Source organism: Callospermophilus lateralis, unplaced genomic scaffold, assembly GCF_048772815.1.
Source record: "Callospermophilus lateralis isolate mCalLat2 unplaced genomic scaffold, mCalLat2.hap1 Scaffold_210, whole genome shotgun sequence".
Lineage (NCBI taxonomy): Eukaryota > Metazoa > Chordata > Mammalia > Rodentia > Sciuridae > Callospermophilus > Callospermophilus lateralis.
Window position 1 is genome coordinate 1778587 of NW_027513072.1, and position 14460 is coordinate 1793046.

The following is a 14460-nucleotide window of genomic DNA, read 5'->3' on the forward strand; positions in this document are numbered from 1 at the left end:
CAATCCCTGATGATGATGATAATAACAATACTAATAATAATTTGTACATATTTATGGCATATAACATAATTTGAAAAATGTTACATTGAAGAACGTCTGAGTCAAGCTTTTTAACATATACATTACTTCATATTCTTATTTGTGGTGAGGACCCTTAAAATCTACTCTTTGAGTCATTTTTAGTGTAGATAACATTATCAACTGTACTCATTCTGTTGTATGTTATTATTAACTGTAGTCATTATATTGCACAATAGATCCCTTAAACTCATCCCTCTCATCTAAGTGTAATTTGTTCTCCTGGGACCAGCATCTTCCCCCTCCACAGCCCAGCCACTCCTGGACCCCTGGCAGTCACCATTCTGCTCTCTGTTTCTATGAGTTCAACTTTTATAGATTCCACATGTAGGTGAGATCATGTGATTGTTGCCCTGTGCGTGGCTATTTCCCCCAATAAAACGTCCTTTGGCCTCATTCATTTGTCATAAATGACAGAATTTCCTTATATTTTTTTTAAAGACTAAAGAGTATCCCCTTATATTTCTAAACCACATTTTCTGTATCCATTCATGCACCGATTGGCTGGACCATAGGGTAGTTTTTTGTTTTTTGTTTTTTGTTTTTTTTGGTGCTGGGGATTGAACCCAGGGCCTTGTCCATGCAAGGCAAGCACTCTCCCAACTGAGCTCTATTTTTAAGTTTTAAAGAAACTTCCCATACTAATTTCCATAATGACTGTACTAATTTACATTCCCCCAAACATAGTACAAGAATTCTAGTTTCTCCACATCCTGACCAGTACTTAAAATCTTTTGTCTTTCTTTTTCTTTTATTTATGATGGGGGTTGAACCCAGGGGGACTTTAACCCTGATAGCCATCTGGAGACCTTTTTACTTTTTATTTTGAGATCAGGTCTCACTGAGTTGCTGAGGTTTACCTTGACTTTATAATCCTCCTGCCTCAGCCTCCTGAGTTCCTGAGATTAAGGCATGTGCCACTGGTTCTTTTGTCTTTTTGATAATAACCATTCTAATAGGTGCGAGAGGGTATCCCATTATGATTTTAATTGCATTTCTCTAGTGATTAGTAATGTTGAATATTTTTTTTCAGATTTCTCTTGGTCAGTTGGGTTTCTACTGAGAATGAAGTGATGTTTGGGTCACAGTCTACCACCAAGTTTTATGTCAATTTCTGTTGTAGCACAAGAAGAAGGGATGACATGCATTGGGTCATGGAAAAAGGTTAGCAGTGGTACTAGAATCATAACTACCAGGTCTATTGAGCTTTGGAGCAGACCATGCTAGCCTTAGGGTTTCTGTTTTCGTTTTGTATTTTTCATTAGATATATATGACAGCACCATGCATTTTAATTCATTGTACACAACTGCAGCACAAATTTACATTTCTATGGTTGTACCTGATGTAGCGTTCACACCATATGTGCATTCATACATGTACCTAGGGTAATGATGTCCATCTCATTCCACCATCTTTCCTACCCCCATGCCCCCTCCTCACCTCTGCCTCCCCTTTGCCCCATCAAAGTTCCTCCATTTTTTCTTATCAGAGAGAACATTCAGCCTTTGGATTTTTGGGATTGGCTTACTTGATTTAGCATGATATTCTCTAACTCCATTCATTACATGTCGTTATTTTATTCTCTTTTAATGCTGAGTAATATTCCATTAGGTATATATACCACAGTTTCTCTATCCATTCATCTATTGACGGGCATCCAGGCTGTTTCCACAGTTTAGCAATTGTGAATTGAGCTGCTATAAACATTGATGTGACTGTGTCCCTGTAATATGCTGATTTTAAGTCATTTAGGTATAGACCTAAGAGAGGGATAGCTGGGTCAAATGGTGGTTCTATTCCAAGTTTTCTAAGGAATCCCCATACTGCTTTCCAGATTGGGTTGCACCAATTTGCAGTCCCACCAGCAGTGTATGAGTATACCTTTTCCCCTTCTACATCAGCATATATCGTGGTCTGTCTTCAGCACACAGGGCATTTGGGCCCAACCACTGTTCTATGTGGTTTACAAAAAATTGCAATCTATTTATTTATTTTTATTAGTAAAATTTTACATAATACTGGGATTCATTATACCATATCCTTGCATGCACATAATTTGATCAGTCTCATGTTCCAGCTAACATATTCTTTTTTTTTTTTTTTTTTTTGGTACTGGGAATTGAACCCAGGGGTGCTTAGCCACTGAGCAACATCCCCAGCATGTTTTTGTATTTTATTTAGAGATAGAGTCTCACTGAGTTTCTTAAGGCCTCACTAAGTTGCTAAGGCTGGCTTTGAACCCACAGTTCTCCTGCCTCATCCTCCAAAGCCACTGGGATCACAGGTGCCACCACACCTGTCTAACATATTCTTTTGGAGTGAGGGGAGGTGGTATCTTGAACTTTTCTTTGGTTTTAAATGCTGGGAATTGAACCCAGGGCCTCATGCAAGCAACCAATTTATCACTGAGGTACATCCCCAGCCCTTGAGCATTATTTTTAATAGGTCTATCTTTTGGACACGACCTAATGGCGGGTTTCATGAGAAATCCAGTATTTTATGTGTCTGGAACTTTAAGTATATTTTCACTCAAAATTCCTGTAGGACAGGAGTTTCGCAGAGTAATGAACTGGCTCTGGTCATATTCAACAAGATGAGACAACCAGCAAATATGGGAAAGACCTAAGATTGAAATTCAGATTTATAGTACACCAGGATTCAATATCTGGGTTATGTGGCTTCTCTGCAAGAGGAAGAAGAAAGTTGTTTTTTTTTTTTTTTTCTTTTTAATCCCAAGTATTTTGAGCCAGGTGTAGTGGCACGTGCTTGTAATCCTAGCAGCTGGGGAGACTGAGACAGGAGAACGAGAGTTCAAAGCCAGCCTCAGCAAAAGCAAGGCACTAAACAACTCAGTGAGATCCTGTCTCTAAATAAAAACACAAAATAGGGCTGGGGATGTGGCTCAGTGGTTGAATGCCCTTGGGTTCAATCCCCGGTACTAAAAAATAAATAAATATTTTATTGTATGTTGCTGCCAGTGTATATAAAATAATTACCATTGTGAAATAGAAATTCATGAAAATTCAGAGAGGTAGATGTTAAGGATTGACAAAAGTAGAAGATTGTATTTTGGTACATGTGTTACAGGGAAATTTTTTGTACAGGCTTCAAATTAAGCTCTCTTGAATATTCACTGGTTCTTGAGCAGTGGGTTTGGGAAACCTCAGAAAGATGACTACAAAAAGGAATAGACTTTCTGGGGTCTGAAGGAACTTGTACATGAAGATACTCCAGTCAGTAGGGGATCATGGTGAGCATTCTGCAGACAAAATTTTTTCAAGTCAGCAACTGCCTGGGAAACCTTCATGTGGTTGAGTCCGGCCTCCAGCCAGAGCTGCTGAACCACCTTCTTCATAGTGTCAACGCTGGAGGAACAAGACATGGTGCAATCGAGGGCCAGGTGACTCTTCTGTCAGAGAGTCCACAGGTCACCGTCAGCTGGGCCAGATGACTGGGCAGCGTGCAGCAGAGAAGATTCTTTTTTTGAGGGGGTCTGTGGATTGAACTCAGGGCACTTGACCGCAGAGTCACATTCCCAGCCCTTTTTTGTATTTTCTTTAGACACAGGGTCTCACGAGTTGCTTAGCACCTCGCCATTGCTGAGGCTGGCTTTCAACTCACGATCCTCCTGTCTCAGACTCCCGAGCCACTGGGATTACTGGCTGTGCACCACTGCGATTGGCTAGAAAAGAGATTCTTATAGAAAAAGAGATAAATAATTGCCAGGAATTAACAGCTGATTATTTTTTTTTAATTGTTCTATTCTACATGACAGTAGAATGCATTTTGACACAACATGTATAAATAGAGTTTTACTTCTCATTCACCTGGTTAAGGGCTGATTATTTATCTGAAAACCCAGAAAGAGAAGCATGTCTCTTGGGAGCATGCAAGCAGTCATTCCAGTGTAGCTGAAGTCTGGGAAAGCCCAAGACTAACTTCATGGAGACCCCATACTTCTGACACAGAAGGCAAAAGATAACCCAGTATCTTTGATAAGGGCCTAAGAGTAAATGGGAAGTCTCAACTGGTTCTAAGGATGAGTCACTGTCTATGGGGACACATTCCCCACTGAGCTAACAGAAGGAAACTCAGTTCCTTGTATCTAAATAGCATGTTTTAGGTTTCCATTTTCTTGTGAATTCAATGAACAAATATTTGTTCAGCTCCTATGTTAGCCTGGGAACTCCATGAAATACTTATTTTCTGTACCCCATTGTCCAGGTTCTTGTAGCTGTCTGGCCAGCTACATGAGGACTGTGATGGTCACTTTTTTCTTCTTCTGAAACTACACCCTTATATTTCCTACTTTACCAGTAACTGCCGCCCCCCCCACCCAGCCCATCTCTCTTTTAGTATCAATGTGAATGACATTTGTCTTTCTTCACAGTGCAATATCTAATTCCCCTCTTCTATTACCACCATATTCTTTTTTGAAATTTTTCTTATTGTGTGAAGGCTTTATTGGAACAATTCTAAGTATGTGTCTTCCATTGCAGCCTCCCATCTTGGGAGTTGAAGACCCTTCTTTTATCTCCTTTGGGTTAATTATTTCAAACAGGTAATTTAGACCATTGAAGTCCCAGGAATTTGAATCCTGGATCAGAAGGGATGCTGGAGGTGGGGCTAATGGCAATTCTAGGGACAGATTATTCATGAACCTGTGGATTTGTGCCAGCTCCCTGGAACTGCCTTGATTCTGCAATCTGCCACAATCCAGATAACTGCCTTAATTCTATGAACTCCTGATACCCTTCCAGGAATTTCTCTATTTGCTTTGTATAACTAGAGTTGGACCCTGTTCTATGCAAATCACAGCTGGAACTGATGCAGTAAAGCTTCCATTCATTCAACTGAATATGCAATAAATTTTATTGAACACCTATCCTGCCCCAGTCAGTCTCAGTGTCTGCCAAAGTGATTATCCAAACTGATTTGTGGTAATATGTCCAAGGAAAAGATTGGAATTCAGTTTGTTGATCAGCTTTGTGTCACTGACAAAATACTTAAGATATACAACTAGAAAAGAGAAAATATTTATATTTGGGTTATAGTTTCAGAGGTTTCATTATATGATTAGCTGATTCTGTTGCTTTTAGGCCTATAGTGAGGCAGAACATCACTGAGGGAGCATGTGGTAGACCAAAGCTATTGACCTCGTGGTGCCTAGGAAGCAAAGCAGAATTTGCTTTTATAACAAAGCCTCTCACTCAAAACCCAGTAAACTCTGAACCATAAATGAATGAATGCATTGTTGAAGTCCGAGTCCTTGTGATTTAATCTGTTCTCAAAGACCCCCATCTTTGAACACTGCTGCATTGGGGACCAACTCTTCAACACTTGAGCTTTAGGGGTCATCTAAGAATCCCCAGAATTAGCAGAATTAAACCCTAAGCTGATATTTCTTTTTTTTAAAAAAAAATGTTTATTTCTTTGTTTTAGGTGGACACAATATCTTCATTTTACACTTATGTGATGCTGAAGATGGAACCCAGTGCCTTCTGCATGCTAGGTGAGCACTTTACCACTGAGCCACAAACCCAGCCCTCTAAGCTGATATTTCTTGAGAAACATCCCCACATTTCTATGTCAAGCTAGTTACTAGAAATCTTCAACAGCTGCAAATCATCAAAGAGAGACATTTCTCCCCTGCCAGATAACTTAAATTACCCTTTGATAGAGGCTATAACTAGGCAATTTATACCAAATAGAGTAGGAGGAAACCCAGGTTATTGGCCAAGGTATTTCAAGCCAAGTGAGTCTTATAGCATCTCTCAACTATTATCAGTAATGTGAGTAATGACAGATTAGCTATAAAGATACTTTGCAAACACAGAGGAGCCTGGCAATTGAAGTTCTAGAAATGGATAGTTTTCTTTGATATTCAGAAGTTGTCAGACTACCTGGTTTTTGTTTGAAACTTACTAAGAATTCATTACATATAGGATATTCCTAATTCCTCAAAATTCCCCAGCAACCGCCTGCAAATCCCAGCCAGTTTCTTTCTTTCTTTTTTAAAGAGAGAGAGAGAGAGAGAGAGAGAGAGAGAGAGAGAGAGAGAATTTTTTGATATTTATTTTATAGTTTTTTTTTGAGCGGACACAACATCTTTAATTTGCATGTGGTGCTGAGGATCGAACCCAGGGCACCGAGCATGCCAGGTGAGCACGCTACCACTTGAGCCACATCCACAGCCCCTCTTTCTTTCTTTCTTTTTTTTTTAGTTGTTGATGGAGACAATATTTTTGTTTATGAATTTATTTTTTAATGTGGTGCTGAGGATCAAATCCAGTGCCTCACACGGGTGAGGCAAGCGCTCTACCACTGAGCTTCAGCCCCAGGCCCCCACCCAGTTTCTTAAACAAAAATTCTTGCTATGGTCTGAATGTTTGTATTCCTACTTCCAACCCCCAAATTCATATGTTGAATTTCTAAGCCTCCAAGGGCATGGCATCAGGAAGTGGGACCTATGGGAGATGATGAAGTCATGAGGGCAGAGCCCTATATTCCTGTATACAGTGCATGCCTATTGCCAGAGATTACTATCTTTAAAAATGGGATAGTGTTCTTCAAAATAAGCCAAGGGGGCTTATCTGCCCCTTTCAGTAAGTGAGGACACAGCAGGAAGTTATTTATGAATCAGGAAAGCTGGTACCATGACCTTACATTTTCCAGTCCCCAGAACTGTGAGGAATAAATTTGTTATTTTTTTATTTTAGCATCCCAGGAATACTAAGGTAGTTCATAAACAAATAAGTAGACTCTTTGCTCTGAGAATGATGAAACAGAACCCATGTGGGGAACAAACTCTTATCTAGTTATGTTTGTTTATACTAAACAAAATAGTAGGGGAGATATAGGTATTCACTGTCTTAAGTGTAACCAGAAATGGTGGTGGTTGTTTTTTTTTTTCCCCTTGGTTGTTTGGACACCATGGATTGAGCCCAAGGGCACTTAATCATTGAGTATATCATACATCCCCAGCCTTTTTTTTTTATTTTTCATTTTGAGACAGGGCCTTGCTAAATTGCTGAGGTGGCTTTGAACTTGTTATCTTCCTGTCTCAGCCTACTGAACTGCTGGGATTACTGGTATGCACCATCATACCCAATCCCAGGATTGTTTGAAATGTGTGTTAAGTCACATAGACAAAGAAAGTACTGTCATGAAGGAAGAAGGGACTTATACTACTGATCCCTACAAAGAGAAGGCACTGCAGGCTGTGAATGGGGAGCACACAGGAAATACCAGGTCAGTCAGAAAACAAGGTCAGAGCCTTTATTGTGGTTTTTAAGGGAAGGACTGGGTAAAGGAGCATAAGTTTTGAATTGTTTGGTTTGGCTAACTCCAACAGGCTGCAGCATTTAGGAATGTCTCTTGCAATCTGGTACCTGGCCCTGGGGCAATTAGGTAAAGGGAACATTAAGAGCTTGCTAAAAGAAGAGGTTAGAAGTATAGCCCCCACCCCCAGTGGTTGGTATGCATATAAGAGGTGTGCCTTAGGCAGTTTTTTACTGTCTTTAGGAAATGGATAACCCCAAAGAAGCAGTCCCTTATTTAAAAACTACAACAATAACAACAAAAAGCAGAATATAAAGGTATGATTAATACATTCACAGACAGTCCTACTTGTTTTGGCACTTTTCATCTTTTTTACTAACTCTTTAAGTGTCCATCTCCCTTTCTAGGTCTGTGAACAATGAGCACGGGGTCACATCTTACTCTTGTCACTGGTGGGTATTCAGCATATGCCTCTAAATTAATGAGCCAGTGTGTGTGTTTAGGCAAAATTGAGGGTAGGTATAGTCAGCCAAAAGAAAACAAGCAATCAAATAATAAAAACTGTGAGTCAGCTAGGCAAGAGAGTCAGCTTCTGTCCTGCTGCCCACTTTGGCTCTTCAGATACCACTGGGGCAAAAAGAAAGCCTCCCCCCACCCCTTTTGCAGCCTTCCCCCCATACCTGTATTCTCTCCAAAACTGCAAGAAAGGGAGTAGGTACGAATGAATAGGGAGACAGCCAGAGCTATCTTCTCAGTATTCCCTCCCCAAACCCCAAACCTGCACTCCTTTCTCGACCCTTTCCCCATTTGCTTGGTCCTATGAAATTCTAGCTTGGTCTCTGTGTTTTCTTTAGACAAAAGAGACAAGCTTGAGGACAGGCAAGCAGTGGGAGTCACTGTGTTAAAATCTTGACAGGCTCTTGGCTCATGTCCTTGTAAAATGAGGGAAATACATAAACTCAGGGAAAACTGAGCTTACAATTGTGCAGCTCCACCCTGTCTCCACCTCAGTCCTGTCCCTGACTATGGCCCTTCTACATATGTTGGACCTCCAACTCAAGGAGGGGCTTCTCACTCTTGAGACAGATGGCATTCTCCCTTAAATGTGTATCTACTTTCTAAATAAACCTTTGTCTCTGCCTTTGGCAGACTCATGCTGAAATTCCTTGCTGCCCTTCTTGGAAGAGATCTCTTCTCCATGACAGTCAGTTACTGAATTAGGCATGGTCCTGGCCACCCGCCTCCCATAGATGGCATGCCAATCACTGAACCTGTCACAGGAGAAGATATTTCTCTGAAGAATGGTCTGAGAAGTTTCCAGAGAAAGGGAGAACTTGACTCAGGGCCAGCAGGGTTCTTGCAGACATGACAGAAAAGAATTTTACCATGCACCAGTCAAAGGCAGAGACAGAGGTTTATTTGTGAAGTAGATACATATTCAAGGAAGAATGGGGGCTTATCTTAAGAGAGAGACCCCTTTGGGGAAAAGCAGGCTATCTCCAGAGAGACAGACAGCAACCTGTTGGTATGGGGTGTTAGTATTTGCAGAGGGAGGATAGCTAGGGGCTGGTCTAGAGGTGGAGGCAGGGTAGAGCTACACAATTTTACAACCTCCTTTGCACATTGCTCTCAAAGTTGCAAGTGTTGGAGGGAGCCTTTCACATTTAGCGGTTTATGGCGCTGCTTTTGACACTTAGTATGTCTCTCTGTCTTCCCAAATTACTATCTCAAAATGACCAGTTTTGCAAACGAGAAAAGGTTTATTTAGGAGGCAGCCAAGCCAGAAGACAGATCAAGTCTCAGATCTCTCCCCCATAAGGTTTAGGGATATTTATGATAACGAAGCAGGGAGGTCGAAGGTACGGGGAGAGGTGATTGGAAGTAAGGAAAATTGAAGTAATCAGTGGTCTGTACACGTGGAATCAAATTTCATTGTCTTCATAGGACACATATTCAGAAAGTGTTGTTGGTGGGGACAAAAGGACAGTGCAAGTAATAAATAATGGGTCAGATCAGAAAGATGGAGGCTGGTTTGAAAGGAAAAGTAATAAAATGTTAATACCTCTAGAGCACTTCCCCTTTTCCACCTGTTGCCAAGGTTACCAGCCTCCAGGGATTATTCCTCCCTGCAGGGAGTTGTAGGGGCTGTTAATGAATGCCTCCTAGGCTGCTCCCTTCTTGCCAGGACCCCTGATCCACTTCCTTCTGACCCTTGGATCACTCCATCTTTTAGGTCAAGTAAGCAGGTTGTGAGGAAGTGAAGGCATGAGAACAAAGGAATTCTAAAGTGTGTAAAAGGGGCAGGACACCCCCACTTCCTCAGACAACCAGCTCCTCTGCCCCAGGGGTCCTAGCCTTGCCTCACCCTCAGCCACTTGCAGGCCTTCTTGGGTGGGGCCCTCAGGGCAGAGCAGGACAGGGCTGAGCCAGAGGCAGCAGGAGCACTATGGGCACAGTGCAGGGTTGGAGAGGGGTTCAAACTGGCCGCCTTTTCAGTAGACAGCCCTGTGCTGAACTTCACTGCCAGCTCTAAGTTTGCCTCGAGAGTGGGGCCCTGTGGTCACTGTCCAAGCCCTTCCCCTGCTGGAATGGCCCTGGAAGCAGGAATGAGAGTGGTCCCCTGGGAACCAGAGAAAGCCATCAGGCTGATGCCACCAGGTTATCTTGGGCAAACTCTTCCCTCTGCAGGACCTAAGAGCCCCATCTGCAAAACTGGGGGTGGCAGACAGCTGGATGAGGTATCCCTGAGTCCCTACCCTCCCTAAAGACTTAAGAGTCTGTGACCCTCAGTGTGATATCTATGATTACCTTGAGGACTCCAAGTTTTAGCAAAGGGAAGACAGATTCTCCTGTGGCACATTAGTTGGCGGCAGAGCTGGGTGACTAGGTTGAGTCTCATCCTATATGCCCTGACTTCCCAAGAGGCCCATGAGGAAAGGTCTGGAGATGCTAGGCTCTCCATCCCAGGTTCTGAGAAACTGATGTGACTCCATTTTTGAGAAATCAGCTTCTACCTCAAGGCCTGTCCAGAGGGAGGGGGCATGACTGTTGTCCTTGGAAAAACCCACAGAAGGTTCTTAGGCACATACCCACCCTGCTGAGTTGTTTAACAAAAGGGATCTGTGGTGCTAGGTGACCCTGACTCAGTTAAGCTAGGTGAGGACCCATAGCAACCCCCTAGCAACCACCAATCTGCAGGAGACAGGAAAAATATCTGAAATGTCAGGTGACCTCCCAGTAGTTTCCGTGATGTATAACATGATCAGGCAACCCTGCAGTTTGGCATAGAGACTCTTGCAACCCTTCCGGGCCTAAACCAATCAGTTCAAATATATCCACCTTTTGAATTCACCCACTACCCTTACCCAACTTGTTCTGGCCAGTGAATGTGCTCATCAATGTTAAGAATTGTTGTTTGATTTTCCCGCGGTATAAAATGATTTTCTGTGTGATGTTGTGATGCATAGTGTATCCCCCCAAAACCTATAAATTCTCACTAACTAAGGGTTGGGACTCACTACTCAGGACCGCTGTATTGCAAACGGTTGAGAGTCCAGGTGCGAGCCTGCAATAAAGACTCTTGTGTAATTGCATCAGTTTCGGCTCCTGGAGGTCTATTGGGGTCCCACGAATCTGGCATTACGGTTCTAGGAGCTTGTGGGCACCTGGTAGCCCTGCAGGCTTGGGGGCCATTTCTTGGCTCTGGCCCAGGGATGGCAGAGTTTCCTGGGTAGGTGGAGAGTGGGCCGCATAACTGGTCCCCTATAACACCCCTTGCCTTATCCATGGGCCAAGGATTGGTTGGGGCATGTCTGAGAATCAAGGGCACATTCAGCAGAAATGAGAAGGGGGCAAAAAGGGAAGGGGGTGCAGCCCAGTTGGGTCCTCTCAACTTGGCAAGGAGTCACAAGACTGGCCCAAGGCTTAGGGTAGAGGGTATGGTGGAGGACGTCAAAGGAAGGAATGTTCTATGTCCCACTTAATGCTCAAGAAGCAATGAGCCTGATCCAAGGGTCTTTCTTAAGGAATTCTTAGGAATCCTAGGCTGGGGGCAGGGGGCGGACACACCTAAAATCTTCATCCCAGAGCAGGAAGTCTTTGCCTTTGGAAAGGCCATGTCCTCTTTTGAGAATCTGAGGGAAATTACATCCTTTTCTAGTGGGGAAACTGAGGACCAGATAGTCAAGGAGATGTGTCACATCTAGCTTAGGACTTAAAAGGCCCTTGCCTGAGACTGAGTGAGGCCCTGTATACCTGAAGGCAGGGAGCCAATGAGTGTAGACCTGAACCAGGCAGGATGGCACGGGGATAGGCAGGATGGCAGGGGGACAGCCAGCGGGGCTGGAGGAGGCAGCATGAACTCCTCAGAGACTGGGGCCTGGCCTTCTGGGCCCCGCTTGGAGCTGGACTCCCTCCAGCACTCCCCCACCCAGGCAGTTCCATGATGCACATCCAGGCCTTGGCCCAGGCTCCTGGACCACCTCTCTCCTCCCTCACTCAGATCCAGTTTATTGGGAGGGCTGTCCTTTGGGAATGAGCTTGGGAGCCTCTGGCTTCCCCACTCGGCCTTTCCCCCTGTTGGTCAGCAGGGTTGAGCCATCCCTACTGCACACACAGGTTCACAGGCACTAAAACCTGGGCACAGGGACTCCTCCCCTTTTTCTCTGCCATGTGCCCATGAACTTGGGCTTCCCAGACAGAGGAAGTGAGCAGGAATAAGATTTGAGAAAAGCCTTAAGCCCCAAAAGGACTTGAGCCCAGGGAGATAGATATTGGGACAGGGAAAGGGGATGAGAAGTGTTGGAGTTCAAGCCAGGGCAGGCGGGTGGGGCTGGGCCTGGGCTTCCCAGGAGAGGTTGAGGAGGAAAGGAAGAGGGAAGAGCAGTCTTGTCGTGGGACTTTGTGGTCTGGAGACTTGGAGACACATCCTGCATCATAGGTCACCGACCTCCTAAAGTTGGTCAGAAAGGATAAGGGGCTGGGCGAACACACCCCCGAGAATGAGCTCATACCAAACATGTGCATACTCTCTCTCTCTCTCTCTCTCCTTCTCTCTCTCTCTCTCTCTCTCTCTCTCTCTCTCTCTCTCTCTCTCACACACACACACACACACACACACACACACACACACACCCTAGGGACATGCATCTGACCCCTTGGGTGACATCCTTTTGCCTCCACCTTTATCACACAAGATGGTTTCACCCAGATACAAGTATGGAAAGAAGCAGTATAGTTTGTCTGTCCTGATGCTTCATGTGGCAAGATGATATGGGGTCCTTGATACAAATTCAGAGAGCCCCACAACCACTAATAGTACTCTGGAAATTCTGACATGGTTGGGTCGCCCAACTAGTGGAGAAAATAACCATAAATCATTCCAGCTGCATCCATTGCTTGCCTGCTGTGCACTAGATGAAACACCTCACCTCCTCCTCCAACAACCTACTACGAAGGTGATATTATTCCCAGTCCCAAGATCACACTCTGGAGACTAACAGACACACGGTTTGATGTGCCCCCTGCCCAACACTCTGGGGCCTGCAGACTCAAAATTCCTGAGTCTACCCCAGGGACAGGACCAGAACCAGCACCTGATGCACCCCAGGGGGAAGGGACCAGGGTGGGACACAGTTGCAGGAGAGATGCAGGATGAATGCCCCCACCCTCCCACATCTGGGGAGGAGGCGCCCAGGAGGGGGCTCCAGACTGACTCAGGCTGGCTCACCTCCCACTAGAGGGCTGGGCCAGACTTGGTTTTCAAATTCCTGGGCAGCTGGCACCCCCTGTAGTCAGACAGGGATGCTGCAGGACAGGGCTTGCTCCATCCCTAGTGCTAGCTGGGGGTTTTCTCTCCTCCCATCTCCAGCCCTTGCCAGGAAGCCAGCCAGGTCAGTCACTGTGATTATTACTGTTGCCACATTTTAAGGATGAGAGAAATGACAAGTGTCTTGCTCAAGGTCAATGAGCTAGACAATGTTGGTTCCCTAGCTTGGGTTCTCAGAGAGCAAGGATCTTTCCCTTCCAAGAGGGCTTTGCTCCAACCCCTCAGAGCCTCCCTACATCCCCAGGAAACACCGCTTCTCTAAACCTAGAACAAACAGACAGAGCAGCCATAGGAAGAAGTAAAAACTATTTACAAATGTACAACAGGAATGGAAGTCTTAGCACTCCCAATAGGGGAGTGATTGAGGGCTCAGCTACAAGAGGCCTCCACATGGAGGCTCAAAAGATGAAGTTCAGATGTCCTGGTATCCAGCAGTGTGAATGGGTGAGTGAGAGGCTCGTGGATGGGAGGCCAAGTTTTCTCTGTGGGCTTTTTGCTGCGTCATCGGGCTGATGGAAATCTAAACACATAAGTCAATACATGGGTGTTCTTTCTAGCTTCTACCCTGCAGTTCACAGTCATGGCTCTGGGCCCCAGGAGACAGGACAAAGGAGAGGGCTGGTACCCCAAGTAATGCAAGGGCCCTTGGTGGGCACCATGGGTTATCTACCCTACTGCACTCCTAATGCTCCACTTCATATATTTCACATGGGATTTCAAGTACAAATTTCCACACAAAAAAAGAGCCAGGCACAGTGGCCCATGACTTAATTCTAGTGGCCTGGGAGGCTGAGGCAGGAGGATCACAAGTTCAAAGCCAGCCTCAGCAAAAGTGAGGCACTAAGTAACTTAGTGAGAACCTGTCTCTAAATAAAATACAAAATAGGGCTGGGGATGTGGCTCAGGGGTCGAGTGCCCTGAGTTCAATTCCCTGTCCCCCTCCCCCCCAAAGAAGAATCTCCTTTAAAACATAAATTACTAGTCTCAGTCCTCATTAATAACTGAGGAAACTGAGGCCTAGAAAGATAATGGACTGGCCAAGGCCAACTAGCAAATTAGTGGTGCAGTCTTTTCTCTTTGTCTATTCAGCAACCCCTGGGAGTACTCTGAAACCTGGAACCCGCACACTCAGGTTCATATTTCCGTTCCTTAAGCTCCATGTGCTTCAGCTTCAGGGCCAGCCCAACCTCAGGAGCCTCCCCAAACACATGTGTGACCCACAGACATCCTTCTCCCAATGCACACCCACTATTCCTCACCTCCTGTAAAGCTG

At 44.7% G+C, this 14460-nt stretch overlaps 1 pseudogene; it reads right to left on the reverse strand.

The window, feature by feature from the left end:
• Positions 1–3254: 3254 nt before the first annotated feature.
• LOC143640387 (guanine nucleotide-binding protein G(I)/G(S)/G(O) subunit gamma-5 pseudogene) lies at positions 3255–3461 on the reverse strand (annotated as a pseudogene).
• Positions 3462–14460: the final 10999 nt, after the last annotated feature.